The following is a 15,709-nucleotide window of genomic DNA, read 5'->3' as shown; positions in this document are numbered from 1 at the left end:
AGGAATAGCAAGTGGTAGGCGGGTTACTTAAAGGATGAAATTATTTCCATTAACAAGTTACCTAATGGCACTACACATTTCTAATTAGTCACAGGTTCAAATGATACTGTTATTGGTTTATGCTTCAGGGCATGAACAACCTTGAATTAACAGAATAAACTTATTATAAACTGGTAATTAAAGGTAATTATAAAGTAGGTTTAAGAAATCAAGTGATACAACTGGCTTATAAGAGAATACAGAGGGTTGAGATTAATATTGTGCGACATAATTTTGGGCCTTGAAACTAAATTAATGTATATAATATTTAAATGCATTCTGTAAGAAAATTTTGTAATTGCGGGAAGACATTAAGGGATCATTCATGGCTTGTTGCATTGATGGTAATATTAATTCATGCTTGATATACCTCTTGATTATCATCAATATACAGCTAGACATGAATTAATTCACCTTGGTTCACACACTGTCATATTTGGGCTTCATTACTCTCAACTTTGCTTCGTATCCACTGACTTGGTTTGAAGGATCCTAAAATATCATGTTCCATATGTAAACAGGTACGTTAGAGCATGAATTCCCGTAAAAATCACTGGAAGAGATGAACATAATTTGAGAATAGGCCTTTAAAGCTTTTTCTAAAAAACATGAGAGATGGGACCTGCATAATATCCATAGAAATTGCATACTATAATAGGGGTACCACTGCCAGAAGGCCCTGTTTTGCATGTTGACCAGGCTAATCACCTTTACAGGCATGAGTTACAGCTGGTTCTCTGAGCTAGATGTCAAGATATGGGTACAATTATATGGGTGCAAGTGGTCCTTTAGGTAACCTGGTCCTAAGCCCTTCAGGGCTTTAAAGGCAATAACCTGCATTTTGATCTGGGCCCAGAAACACACTTTCAACCAGTACAACTGATACATAATGGGTGTTACATGTTATGGCTACCTTGTCCCTACCAGTAATACAGTGGACCCTCTGGATACAAATTTAATTTGTTCTGGGGGTCTGTGTGCACCCCAAAGAATCCGTATCCAGAGGTGCCGCTTCTGCACACACGTGTGGTGTGATAGAGAGCTTCTGTGCATGCGCGAGCGGCGAAACCCGTAAAAATACTTCCGAGTTTGCCACTTTCGCAACCCGAAGTTTACGTTACTCAAGAATAACGTAACAGGGTGGCTGCATTTTGTACCAGAGCCATTCCCAAAGGCATGCACTGGGTGTGACAGTGCACAGTCAACTGAGTTGTGATCTGACTTCTCTAGATAGGGTTGCAGTTGGTGCACTAGCCTAAGCTCCTACAAGGCATCATGATCTGAGCTTCCCCAGTGAGCGATGAGTCCAGCAGTACCTACAACCTGCAAACTTGTTCCTTCGGAGTAAATGCAACCTCATGAAGGACAAGCTACCAGTCCTTTCTCTGGGATTTACCAGTGTCCCCACTTGCAACATGTCCAACATCCCCACCTCTGTGTTAAGCTTTGTATTGCACCTTCCCATACATCTGAAAATGGCCTCCAAACACTGGTTTAGGAGCCTCTCTGAGATGAGTTGGTAGGAAACAGAGGTAGAATTGAGTAATGTCTGCATACCAATGGCACTTCAGCCCAAGCTTTCAGATTATGCCTCCCAGTAGCTCCATGTAGATATTAAATAGCATGAGTTTCAGAATTTGAATTTGAACACCCCACAGGCCAATGGTAATTGGGGGGAGAAAGGCTGCTCTCTCATGATGACGTCTCAGGAAGGACCAGAAACACCATGACTCCTAAGCCCAGTCCAGATAACTGGCCCAAGAAAATGCCATGATTGGTGGCCAAAAATGCTGCTAAGAGGTCTAGGAGAACTCACTGGGTTGTAGTCCTTCTACTTACTGTATTCCCTGATGCAACCAACAGAGCAATCAAGGCTGTTTCTGTTCCATAACTAGGTCTAAAACTTTATTGAAATGCAACCAAATAATCCATATCATCCAGCACTGCCTGCAGTCAGGCCACTAAATATCGACATTAAACTAGAAGATTAATACTTAAGATCCGAAACATGTGTCCTCCGAAGTCCTACTCATTTTGATAGAGTTAGCCATTCCACAGGCACCTTTAATATTGCATCTTTATTTTAATTTTCAGTTTATGAGTCCTAATTTGCACGTGAATAGTGCCTTTCTCTCAAGTTATTAAGTTCTGAGTATCCAGAAATTGGTGGTGGTGTGGGACAGGAGCAGAATCAGTGGCCTGAGTCAGTCAGTATTCTGGCAGCTTCTTACGTCATATGTTCACCACGGATGAATGCAGGTAAAATTTCAAACTTTGATTCAGTTCACTTCTAAGACTGATATGACAGCTTTGTACAGCCCATAACCTTGGAGAGCTTATAACAAACTCTGGTGAAAAAGGAAGGAAAGATGCTGAGTAATAGCCTATATAAAGAAGGCCGAGAGCCATTAATACTTTGCACAATAGCAAATCTGGATTTGCCACCAAGTATCAGTGTGCATGATATACATGCTAGTGCCATCACACTATGCCTCTTAAAGTGTACACTCAAAATATCTTAGCAGTAAAATTGTAATGTGTGAATTGGCTGCAGAGATGCCTCTTTACTAAGTACGCAACCACCCTGCCAGCAATGATTGAACTTGATGCAATATTCTCAAGGACCATTTGAAAATATGAATGCGTTTTGTGCCAAACTTGGGTTGGATCCAGACTAAGCTATTGAGTCTAGGTTGCATTGATATCAATGGGACAATTTATTAATGACTTCTGTAGTATTGGGGGACTTATATTCCATTGTTTTTATTATTACAGTGGTACCTCGGGTTACATACGCTTCAGGTTACATACGGTTCAGGTTACAGACTCCGCTAACCCAGAAATAGTACCTCGGGTTAAGAACTTTGCTTCAGGATGAGAACAGAAATTGTGCTCCGGCGGTGCGGCGGCAGCAGGAGGCCCCATTAGCTAAAGTGGTGCTTCAGGTTAAGAACAGTTTCAGGTTAAGAACGGACCTCCAGAACAAATTAAGTACTTAACCCGAGGTACCACTGTATTATTACTACTACTACTACTACTACTACTACTACTACTACTACTATTTACTAAATTTGTATACCACCACTGAAAGATCACAAGGCAGTTTAGAAAATAAAAATACAAAATGAGAACACAAAAGACACAACAGAAAACAACAACAAACCAATAACCCACCTCCCACAAGCACAATTAAAAGGTCATAGATTGTTTAATTTGCCAAAGGCCTGGGAGAAAAGGAATATTTTTGGCCTGGTGCCTAAAGATATGTAATGAAGGTACCAGGTGACACTCCTTGGGGAGAGCATTCCACAAACAGGGAGCCACCACAGAAAGGGCCCGTTCTTGTATTGCCAGAGAGAACTTTCAGCCAGCTTTATCTTGATCTGACCCCATTTCCAAACCCTAATAAGAGAAAGAGATGGAAATAAGAAAGCATTCATTAAGTTGTGGAGAAGCTAACACTGGAAAGAACAAATGGCACAGCTAAAGCAGCAGATTTTATTCTTAAAACAGAGATTAGCCTTTGTTGTGTTGTGTTGCCTTTGTTGTGTTGTGGACTACAACTCACATCAGCCCCAGCCACCATAGTCAATGGTCAGGAATGATGGGAGCAGTATTACCGGATATCTGGGGACCCCCACATTGTCTACCCTTGCTCTAAAGAAATCTATCATATGGAGGCATAGCTATGGAAGCTTTAGTTCTGCATTGTGTGTGTGTTTGTGTTTGGAAAAAAAGAGAGAGAAACAGTGCTTGAGAATGTAGGTCAGAGCATTAATATAAATTTGATCACTTTCTTTTTATTCTTCAACATTCCCTATAATAAATCAGCTCACCTCCTCACCCCTACCCCCCTCATACATTTCACCCTTTCCGTCCTGATTTCGGATCACCGAATGTAAATCTGTGACAAGGGTATCTATATATAATATTAATGGGGCTGGGGAGGGTTGGTGTGAAATGTGAGTGCTTGCCAAATAAGGAGCGATCAGAGCCGAGCTGTTCATTCTCTGTAGCATGCTCTACATCATCTGCAGGACAAATGTAACATCATTAGGCAAAAAACCTAGCCATTCTGCACGGAAATGGCTAAGCTGGAGGTACCAATCAATCTAGCCGAGCCAGGTCCCCTCTGATACTGTCAGAGGCAACAGACAAAACAGATTGCCGTCTTGATCACAGAGCTTCCCGAAGCAGAGCAAAAACAACCCTGCTCTTATCTATGAGATGCCCGTGTAACCAGTTGTTGCATTCTCAGAATAGATTTAGCCGGATGGACCGAACTTGTATGCTTCATTTGGAAATAAAGGAACATTCACATGATATCCAGCCCAGCAGTTCAAATACTGGGGTTGTGCACTTATACAGTTGTCCAGAATCTAAACCTGACCAGGCAATGATCTGTCCAGGACAAGGGGAAACATATCAACTTCCAACACTCTCAGAACATCTTTTCCCTATCCAGAAAAACAAACAAGGCCCAGTATATAGGAAGAGGTCCTATTTCATTCATTCATTTATTTGAAAGCATTTGTAAAGGGTTAAAAAAATTAAAAATCATTTGGGACAGGCCCATGGCTATGAAAACCTGAACTGTTCCAGCCAGGTATGAACATGATATGATCATTGAAGTCATCCAAGACAATAAGCCTTGGGAATTCTAATGCCAATGTGGAGACCACCCTGGTCAGCTTGGGTAGAGAGACTTTAGGCTATGGGATGGGTGCTAAACCAACACTAAATGCAAATGTTCAATTCCAGAAGATTTTGGCATAGGTTATGTTTACTTTGGCAGGGCATGTTTACATGAGAGACTTGCACGTTCATTTCGAAGTAAGTGCCACTGAGTCAAATACACTGACTGCAGATCTTAAAAGTAGTGAGCATCATCAGGCAATAGACAAGGCCATGCCCCACTAGGGCCCTCCACTTCTATTAGCTGGCGCCTTCTAGCCCTGTTGCTGCTGCTCCTTGCTGATGCTGAGCAAGTGAGCAGTGGAAGGAGCAAGAAGGAGTTGCATCTTCTACTCACCTAGTTCTCTTCATCTGTCTGGGTGTGTAGATTGGGCCTCTAGGAAGAGGGCATACCCTTCAAGTGTCCCAGTTTTACTGGAATTACAGCCTGGCTTCTGATATGATCCCAGAATGTCCTGTTTCCTCCCTCCAGCGCCGCCACCGCCAAGCTCAGGGAGGAGGATGAGTTGGTGTTTGCAGCCAGCAGTTGTGTTTGCAACGAAACCCTCAGGAAGTGCAACCCTGCCAGAGCGGAAGCAGTCAATAACTTCCCCCACCCTGGCCAATGCTTTGCAATTCTCTCTTTATATATATATATTGATATCACTGATTCGGGGTTCCCTACTGAATTTCTAGGCACTGATGACACCCTGGAATTTTATTTTAAGAAATGTGACCTGGGGCCTCCATGAAAATTAAATTCCCAAGGGAAAGGATAGTGTCTCATGTTGCAAATACAGTGGTACCTTGGTTGTCGAGCTTAATCCATTCTGGGAGTCCATTTGACTCCTGGAACCGTTAGAAAACCAAGGCATGGCTTCCAATTTGCTGCAGGAGCTTCCTGTACTCAATTGGAAGCTGCAGAAGCCACGTCAGAATGTTCGGCTTCCAAAAAATGTTGGTTTCACAAACAGGAACACTTACTTCTGGGTGTGTGGTGTTTGGGAGCCGATTTGACAACCAAGGTACCACTAGATTCAGAAGTGATCATGACAAAATATTACAACAGGGACATAGAATATTCTTGTGGTGGGGCATTAACTGTTTTTTTAATGAGCTAATTCATATATTAAAAACTCTTGGTGTAAGGTGGGAGAGAAATCTTAATTTAGTACAATCACAAAAAAGTGGCCATGTTTCTTCCAGAAAAATTACTAGGTCTACCTGAATAGTTTAGAGTTTACAAAAATGTATCACGCACACAAGTTTTTTTCTCTCTCTTGTATATCATGCAGAAAAAAGGAATCCGCAAGGTTCCAAAATAGTGCTGAAGAATCAGCTGATCATAGCACTCTCTTTCCCCACCAAAATCTTACTTTTTGATCTAGCAGTAACATTTAACTCATTGATAATTCTATTATTTAAAAACTTGCTTGTGTTTTCCACCCAGAATCTATTTTTAGCACCCAGAAAGGGTTAAATATACCATAGGTTATTTCTGTATCTCTCTGTCAAGGTCACAAGGTGCAGGGAGCCCAGTTCATCGTTTGCAGGACTAATAAATCTCTCCAAAGGTCAGCATCTGCACTCATTATCAGCCAATCAGTTTTAATTCCAGTTTTAATACATAAACCGCTTGGAAATACACAGAAAACATTTTGTGGGTACCTGCATCCTATTTTATTCCCTTCTCTTTTTTTAAAAAAAGAGACTGTTTGAGTCAGTTTATTAATAGTTTAAATAAAGGAAATCAATAGATGCATTAGAGGTATTTATCTTTAAAAGCATTTCTGTTTCTAAAAAATATTAACTATAACAACAATTAACAGACAAATATGTCTCCAACCAAGCTTTTCATTATATCTGATGCTTCATTTACAGAACTGGGACTTGTGAAGGCTGTTTCCCTGCTACATATGTTGTGCATCTATTTCTTCCAAAAGAATCTAATTCACAGATGAGTAACCAGCGATGAGTTTCATATTTTACTCACTATTTCAAATTTGGGTTCTAAAACCATAGCCAGAGCAGCCTAGTGATAAGAGAGTTGGGTCTGAAATATATCTGTCAAACATGGCTGTGACGATGTCATGAGCAAACCACAGTTCCATGTTACACCCAAACACAGGGAACTGAGGCTTGTTCTAACCGAAGTCACTCATTAAACCAAATTCAGAAATTATTCCAAATAAGAATGACTAGTAGTAGTATAAAAGGAAGAAGAAACCATAAGTAGGGCATTCTCTCAGAAGGGAAAGTGATGGAACACTGTAACTGGGAATGTTAGAAGCTTGGGAAACCTTTGAGGAGGTTCTCCTTGCTATGAGAATACAGCAGAAGCTGATATTGAGGAGCACCTCTAGCCTAGTTCACTTTATATTGTAAATGGCCCTGTGATCTTCACAATGAGGGGGAGTACAGAAATTGAATAAATAAGTAATTACCGGTAATAAGGGGAAAGCACAAAATTGTATCCAGTGCTGCAAAAGCATCAACTGCCATTTACGAAGCAACCCAAAACCAGTAGTGGCGTCTCAAGTAGCAGAAACCAGCAAGTTAGAGATGGACTGCAAATCCATTTACAGCTTTTCATTCTTATAAGTGTGCTTCCACTTGGCAAAAAGGAGCCCTGTATTCTGTTGGGCACAGCTCATGGGTGGTAAAACTCCATATAACATTTCAGTGCAGAAGTATCCAGACTTTGGAAAGTCTTTTATCATGTCAGAAGCAACGCAGAGGCACAAGTATGTGAGATGTTTCTGCTTGAAACAAACAGTTCCTTTCCTATTATCTTGTTTCTCTTCTACCACAAGGAGGAACACTGCTAAGAGGGACTGTAGCTCAGTGGTAGAACACCTGCTTTGATTGTAGAAGGTTCGAGTTTCAATCCTTGACATCTCTAGGCAGAGCTTGAAACTCTGGAGAGATTGCTACTGATGTAGACAAAACTGAACTAGATGGACTTACAGTCTGATGGTACTAGACAGCTTCCTGAGTTACAATGAAATTTTATTGTAATACTTATGTATTAATTTACAAATTGCCTTCTGTATGTGGGTCAAGGCGATTTCCAAAACAAAACAAAAATCCTGAAAATCGATTTTAAAACAATACAAAGATGACCATCTATGGCAAAGGCCTTTTCATCCATCTGGAAGAGTCTCACCTCTTGGTGTCCTTTCCCTGTATAAATTGCCCATACAAACTCACCATGGAAACCCTTTATAATGCAGTCCTGTTTTGTTGTGTTTTAAACAAAAACTTCCAGGCATCTGTATGTGACACTCCAAGTTGCACCTGGATAACTGCAGCTATGTAATCATAGAAGCCCTTGAAAATAAATCCTACATTATGTATAGAGTTTGCCTTATCGCCTACCGTACCCTTTGAGGGGAGATAATAAATCTAATTGATTCTCTCGTGCGTTATCTTAATGCCAAAGAGTCCAACACAAAATTGTACAGCAATATTGAAATGACCACCACACAAAGTCAACATGATGCCAAGGAAAAGAATAGAACAATATTCTTAATTCTGAAAAACTGTATTGATAATCAATTGAAATGCAGCCACCATTGAAGAGCTGTCCAATTTTCAACTGCAGTATAAGTTGGGAAACAATTTGAAAATAATGGCTCATACAAAGAGGGTGGGTTGCTGGGTAGGTTTTTTTTTAGACAGTCAATATGGACTTCATCTGAAGGACAAATAAGATTTTGGCAGCCTTTGTGCTTTAGACATTATCTGCAGTACACGCCAAAGTGGCCCAACTCCTCTCAGTGTGTGAAATCCTTGTGCTTGACTTTAGTGAACCTGCATTTAATGGGATACTCATCCTCCACAGCTATTTCCAAACAGTGATCATTAACACAACCACCAGTGCCACTATTATTAGTATACAATCACTGTAAGTGTGGGTGTGTCGACTCACTCCATATGTGGCTTGCTGAACTGATTCTCATTTGAAATGTTTAATTACTTTGCAATACTTCCTCTTATCATGTTGGGCTGCATGGTTTCTGGGAGTAAAACAGTTGCAAGTTGTAGCTCACCTCTGCAAAAGAAAGTTAGTAATTTTCTTCCCCATTGGACAACACAGTTTTCAGTGAAATTCATTATTTCTGCTCCTTTGATTGAAGGAAATGAGCCTCTTTATCCAGGTTTGATTGCCCATCTGCTTTAGGAGGCAAGGCCTGGCCTTTGAAAAGTCTTTAAAAAACTGGTATCATACGCACATTTCAGTAGAATTATTATGGATTTGTGAGTAGGTATGAATGGCAGCATGCAATAAATGACTGTTGGGAATAAGATGGGAGAGTCGGAAGCCATTATGAGCAATAGGGAAACGTCCAGGAATAAACAAAATGGAACGTGAGGAGGGTACGAAACAGAGCGAAGAAAGTGCCTCAGGCAACATATGCTAGCGTAGAGGGAGGGTCATTCCTCTGGAGCACCCCCCGTGATGTTCTAATCTCTTGGAGGACAAAATTGCAAGTGCCATAGCTGGTTGCCATCAGGTCTGGTGAAGGAAATTGACCCCTCACTGGTGCTGTAGTAAGAAGCAACTGAGAGTCTGGTCAGCAAGGAAGCAGTACCATGGACAGCTCCAAAAGAAGCAAAGAGAAATCTACAGGCAAAGTTCAGGTTGGGTCATACCTACAACCAGCAGAGGTTCGGAGTAAACTGAGAATTTACATGTTGTTGTTGTTTAGTCGCCCTGTCTTCCACTGCCTCCTGCAGCTTGGTCAAACTCATGCTGGTAGCTTCGAGAACACTATCTTGTCCTCTGTCGTCCCCTTCTCCTTGTGCCCTCCATCTTTCCCAGCATCAGGGTCTTTTCCAGGGAGTCTTCTCTTCTCATGAGGTGGCCAAAGTATTGGAGCCTCAGCTTCACGATCTGTCCTTCCAGTGAACACTCAGGGCTGATTTCCTTCAGAATGGATAGGTCTGATCTTCTTGCAGTCCATGGGACTCTCAAGAGTCTCCTCCAGCACCATAATTCAAAAGCATCAATTCTTCGGCGATCAGCCTTCTTTATGGTCCAGCTCTCACTTCCATGCATAGCCCCTGTTATTTTTTTGGTGTCCTTGCCTCTGACGAAACTGCTAGTGCTTACAGGGAAGAGATGGCGAACATGTGGCTCCCCAGAAGTTGTTGGGACTACAACTCCCATCATTTCTGGCTATTGACCATGCTGGCTGGGGTTGGTGGGAATTTTATACATACACACACACACACACACACACACACACACACACATACATACATAGCTTTATTGTATGCACCTTTCCATTGTTGAAACCAGGCTCAAAGGATGCTCTGCCATTGGAACTCTAGCTGAGATTCCTGATGAGTGCTTCTGTCTGAGATCTTGGGAAAAGAACACGTTGCATCGAGGGATCTGAGGAGCCAACTGTTATTCACCTGCCCTTGCTTTCTTCGTTGTTCTCTTTAGCTGTCTGTCGATGGTTCAAAATGCTCCTCTGAGAAAAGTATTCAGCCATTTAAGGTGCTCTATCTTTTCCAGGCAGAGCTAACTACACATGGTTAGGAGATTGCTTATGACATAATTAGTCGGCAATCTGGCACCAGGTGGTGATCGGTGAATCTTGCAACACATGGAAAGGTTAACAAAATGAGGTTCGTACCTCCGAAACAACCATGGAAAACCTTTTAAAAATTATTATTAAAAAGGAAGGCCCTCCTGTAATGCTAATCGATTCAATGTAATCGGTTTAATTTGTAACACCATCTAGGGGGAAAGCATTAACAATTTAATTGCTGCTTGGTTTTGAAAGAACACAATCCCTATCTTTCCCCTTTCCTTTCAAAAGCGCTGCCGTTCAACACAAGCAGCGCCTCTTCTGTTGTATAAGCGTAAGGAAAACCTATAGGCTCGCGACCCAGGAATGTTTTCTTGCCGGGGAGAGCTGGTACTTAAAATTCTTTGCACAGATAATTGCATCATGTCTAAAAGAGTAAAGTGTTGCAACCTTCCTCTGATATTTTTAGCTCGACTTATTTCATCTTTGCGCAAGCCAAAAAAATTTGATACCAGTAGCAAATCAATATTATAACAGAGAAAGAGAGGGCGGAAGCTCTCGGAAAGCAGCCAGATTCCCAAGCTGAGTTGCTAAGCAGATAGGAACAACTTCATCACCATCCCTTCGAAGTAGCCTGAAATGACCATCTTTTGTGGCTTGTTTATGACACTTGGAGCGGTGGGGTGTGTGTGTGTGCACAGATTTCTCCAATGCACTGCGCGCTTGCTGCCATCTCATGTTCCCTTTTTGCAGTTTGCTCTTCCTTTTCCCCTCCGTTTGGGCAGTGGGGAGGAGACAGTTTGAAGAACATGTTAGTCCGCAGCTGCCTATCTGTCGAGGACAGTGGGCTTGATTAAAGGGGAGCTCCCTCCTGAATTTCACACATCACATCAATCATATTGATCAGCCCCCAGAAAGGCAACATATTGTCTGGGAATAAGCCAAGAAGGGATATCAATTTCACAATAGCACTTATGTCTTTCAGCCAAGAACTGGTTTATTTTTGGCCACTGAAAGCCGAGACTTGCTGTGGAGTTGTCTCCCACCGCACCCCTGCCGCTCCTTTCAGGTTTATATTTTGCCTTTATGTTCACAGTGGCAATTTTGCTGTCACGAAAATCTTAAAATCAAGGCTTGAACAGCTTTTAATATATATATATTTTTAAAAAACTCCTAGATCACTCAAGGATGCTATGTGCAACCTTGCTACATTTGATACTTTCATTCCAGGGAACACAGATTCAACCTTCTCGTAAACATATTGTTCGAAAACAGCAACTCTGTCACACACAAAAGACAACATCTCTCAGCCACACATTTATGTAAAACAGATTCCACACAAGAGGATGCATGTACAGCTCACTCTGGAGCCATGCTCCCTCCTATCACACATACTTTTTTGTTAAATAAGAAATACATTTGCCAAAATGATTTAATAACTTAGACACATCATATACTTAAAGACATAAAATGCACAATTAGAAGTTCCACAAATCACCTAATAAATCAGGTGTGGGAAATCTTTGACCTTCCAGATGTTGATAAACTACAACTCCCATTATCCTTGGCAATTGGCTGTACTTGCTGTGGCTGATGGGCGTTGTAGTTCAGCAACATGGGGGGGGGCAAAGGTTCCCCACACGTGTAATAAGGTTCCCCACACGTGTAATAATCCCCACACTGATCCATCTTGCTCAGTGTTGTTTACGCCGACTGGCTGCCGCTCTCCAGGATTTCTAACGGTGAACATTCTCAGAACTCACTGGAGACGCAAGGTGTGGCATTCGTACAGAGTCCCCGGTCGTCTCACGGACTACTGACCCGTGCACCACTAATCTACTGCCACCAACCAGGTAAAATCACTTCAATCTCAGTCAGATTCTCGAGTTAATAAAGAAGAGGGTATTTTATTTCAGTCACAACCGAACTTTTACGGCATTCCAAATGTTGTTACTCTTTACTTTCTTAGTCTTATTTTCCTCTCTCTGTCTCTTCTACCTCCCCTCACTCAAGAACCCACTGCCCTGTCTCTCTATTTCCAACTGCCTGCCAACTGCTTCTCCAATTGCCTTTCCCAACCCAGCCAACCCACTACAACCAACCAACTACCCACCAACAACTCAAACAAACCTCAGGCTAAGCCCTTTTATACACATCTAGGCTCCGCCTCCAGCTTTCCTATTGGTCTACATTGTTAACCCTTTCTATTCCCCTGTACAGACAGGCTCTAAACGAATGGGCAAACGCCACACAAGGCATTGAACCTTCAGCATGCAAAGTGGATCCAGTCTACCTCTTGAGCTACCGCCCTTCCCCTACAAGACAGTGCACAGGGCTGCAGACAAAAGGGGGACTTTGCAAAAACTGCTTGCCTCTTCTATTTGCAAAAGCTTCCATTGTGAGGGGCACACAGCACAACGCAGTGCAGAGTTTGGTGCCCTCCTATAAACATTCCACAGAGAATTCTTGCAACTGAACTTCAGAGTCCAGTGGCAATACTGTGCAATGCAGGGCACCCAGTTTCCCTACGTCTGCCTGCCTATTGCAGTACTCTGTGCCACATCCTGTACTGTTCAGGGAAGTCCACCAACCCTCAAGAGGGGGTTACAGGAGGGGGTCACAGGAAGTATGAAGATCGACAAAAATAAGATGCTCTGCCTTGCATGATCAGAAGTGCTTTCTTCTAGCTCAGAAGTTTGATGACCCATGTGTGTTTAAAATGCTACCCAATCACTGGCTCCTTTTTTTTTTAACTTTAGTAGCAAACAACAACTTTTCCAACCATTTATGTATTTTTGAACCAAGATAGGAGACCATGCTACTTTCCTGCAAATTAAGTAGTTAATATTCATGTGCAATCCCTTCTAACAGTCTTATCTTAAAAAGTTACTATGCAGCTTGATTAATACAAGCCTTGATTTGCAATCCTATACTGTACACACCTACCTGGGAGTAACACCTATTGAACTCAGTTGGGTTTACTTCTGAGTAGATATGCGCATCATTGCAGTGTTGATGTCCTATATGGTTGATCAATACTGCAATCCTAAACATGACTACTCAGCGATACATTTGACTGAGTTCAGTGAGGCTTACTCCCCAGTAACTAAAGTGATTAAATACGTTATTATACATTAGTTACAAAACAATTTTTAATGCTGCTATAATACTTTATTATTATAATTTCCCCATATATCAACATCCCTTTCTCATATTTCTGCTTACTCAATATCCCTGTGTTTACTGATTTTTGAGAAGTTTACATTTAATTTACTGGGATGATTAAATTTCATGACCATTTATTAAAAATCCCTTTTTTTAAAAGTACCATTATTATTAGCATTAACAAACAGATTTATTGTTACTAAGTGAACATGCAGGAAAGGGTAATTGAATGTTATTTTATTTTCTAAGCAAGCACAAATAGCTATGTTTATCCTTTAAAACAAAACATGAGAGAAATGTTGTGTTTAAAATTCCTTAATTAAAATGTTTCTTCCAACTTACAAATTTCGGTTTGATTGGCAGCACGTTTCAGAAAGCTCCATCTTTAAGAAAGGTTAGCAATAGGTTGTGTTAGATGACTGAGCTTGCAAGGGTATCCTATGCAGAATTCTGCTGATCGATAAAACTCAAAAGATACAGCAACAGAAATACTATTTGCATAAGTAAAGTACGTACACATTGCGATGCAGTCGACAAGAATGCATTTAAGCACAGGGCTTTAAAAAACAGAGAGAAATAAAAATGTGCCAAAATAGATTTTTCAGGCTTCGATAATTTATCATCATTTCCACGGAGTTTCTTTACTGTTTTCATCTAAATCTTTTTAGTTATCTCTCGACCATTTCCATATGTAGCCCATATTATCATATGCTGAACTAAGTCAGCAGTTCTGACATCTTCATTTCGGTGTCCTTTCCTGTACCTTTAGCAATGTTAATGTTACAAATTACAGGAAGGCATATTAATAGCAGTACCAAAGAAGCAGAAAGAAATGAGCATGGGCTGGTTATTTTTTTATTTTAATTTTTTTTTAAAAATAAAAGGAACGGAAAGGAAAGGAAAGGGGGTGGGGGTAACCCTAAGTACTGACTTGGGATTTCCCGGGCCCATTGTCAAGTCAGCCAAACCACCGCCACTTCCATTGTGATGATAATGGATTCCGTGTTGTTGGCTCAAAGGTCACGAGGTCACCGTAAGCTCCTTAATGGACTGTGAAATAACTTTAACTGCATTAACCTCTCTGGATCACGTGGGGTCGCACCAACATCCCCTCCTGAAATCCTCATTCGCTTATAGAGACAATACCATTAGATTATTATTTTTTCTTCTCCTTTTTGGAATAGCAATAGCTGCTCAATGTAATTATGCACCTAAGTATTTCCATTAAGTGAATAAGACTTTAAAAAAGATTAACTGGGTTTCTCCTGCATCCCAGGATAAAGGTAAACTTAAGGCAGTGGTTTTCAAACCCTTTAAAAAAAAGAAAAACACCACCTCTGCTGGAGAGACAACGCTGCTTTTAAAGCAGGAAGTCATTAACAGAAATGTAACACTCCCCCCCCTTTCGTACAATCATCTGAAGAAGAGTTTAGCTGGTCGGGTGCCCACATGGTGGGCATGGATTACTAATAGCTTTATAGAATGGCGGCACACAAACTGGGTGATTATTGGCAACATGGGAAAAAATCACTTATGCAGAAAACATCAGATGAAATGTGACAGCTTGTTACCCTTATAGTACTCTGTTGTCGGAAATCCCTGCCATTTGGACTCTCTGAAAAGACATTGTCTCCAAAATACATTTATGGAGATCGCCTCGGAATTCCAATTCTGACGCCGGTTTGCCAACTACAACTTTTTAATTTATTTTAAACTTCACCAGTTTAATTAGCCACCGTTCGAAATACAAATGTTTTCCTTTGGTGACTTGAAACATTTAAAATGATTAAAGGCCATATAAAGTATAAAGCAACGGCGCCACTATCATAAAAACAGCAGCAAAAACGTTGCAGATCATTCTGTATCATTAATTCCTTTAAATATATCACAGAAAGCTGTACCCGCATAATAGACGGTGCTAACTAAAAGCCTGGTTGGCATCTGTCTGTCTCGGGAGACAATGGAGGAGTGTGCCTTTGGGGGTGAGGTCAAGCTGTTGGGAGGTTGCAGCGCCTGCTGTGGCTGTAGAGACCGATGCGGGAGAGACAAGTTTTGTTGCAGCTGGGGCAGATGAAGGCATCCAGTTGTGCTATTGCAGATGCGCCATGGTGTTTCTTCTCTCTGCGCTCCTCCCAGCAGTCATTCCTCCTCTGGTCACTGCTATGGGTGCACAACCTGAGTGCGGTCGTCTGCAAGGGATTCCCACACGGCAGGATTGATGCTTCCAGCCTTCATGTCACGATTGCAGAAATCTTTGTAATGAAGAGTTGGTCTGCCAACGGGCCTGG

General features: G+C 41.4%; 1 long non-coding RNA gene across 1 annotated transcript in view; it reads right to left on the bottom strand.

Moving 5' to 3' along the window:
• LOC309339664 overlaps positions 1 to 14,313 on the bottom strand; it is a 31,397-nt gene extending 17,084 nt beyond the window's left edge. The window contains exon 1 of the long non-coding RNA XR_014155515.1: positions 13,764 to 14,313. This is a non-coding gene — a long non-coding RNA (uncharacterized lncRNA). The remainder of the gene's footprint in view (positions 1 to 13,763) is intronic.
• Between the last annotated feature and the right edge of the window lie 1,396 nt (positions 14,314 to 15,709).

Source organism: Podarcis erhardii (genome assembly GCF_964252035.2).
Source record: "Podarcis erhardii genome assembly, chromosome: 3".
Classification (NCBI taxonomy): Eukaryota; Metazoa; Chordata; class Lepidosauria; order Squamata; family Lacertidae; genus Podarcis; species Podarcis erhardii.
This window is presented reverse-complemented; position numbering and strand designations above follow the sequence as displayed.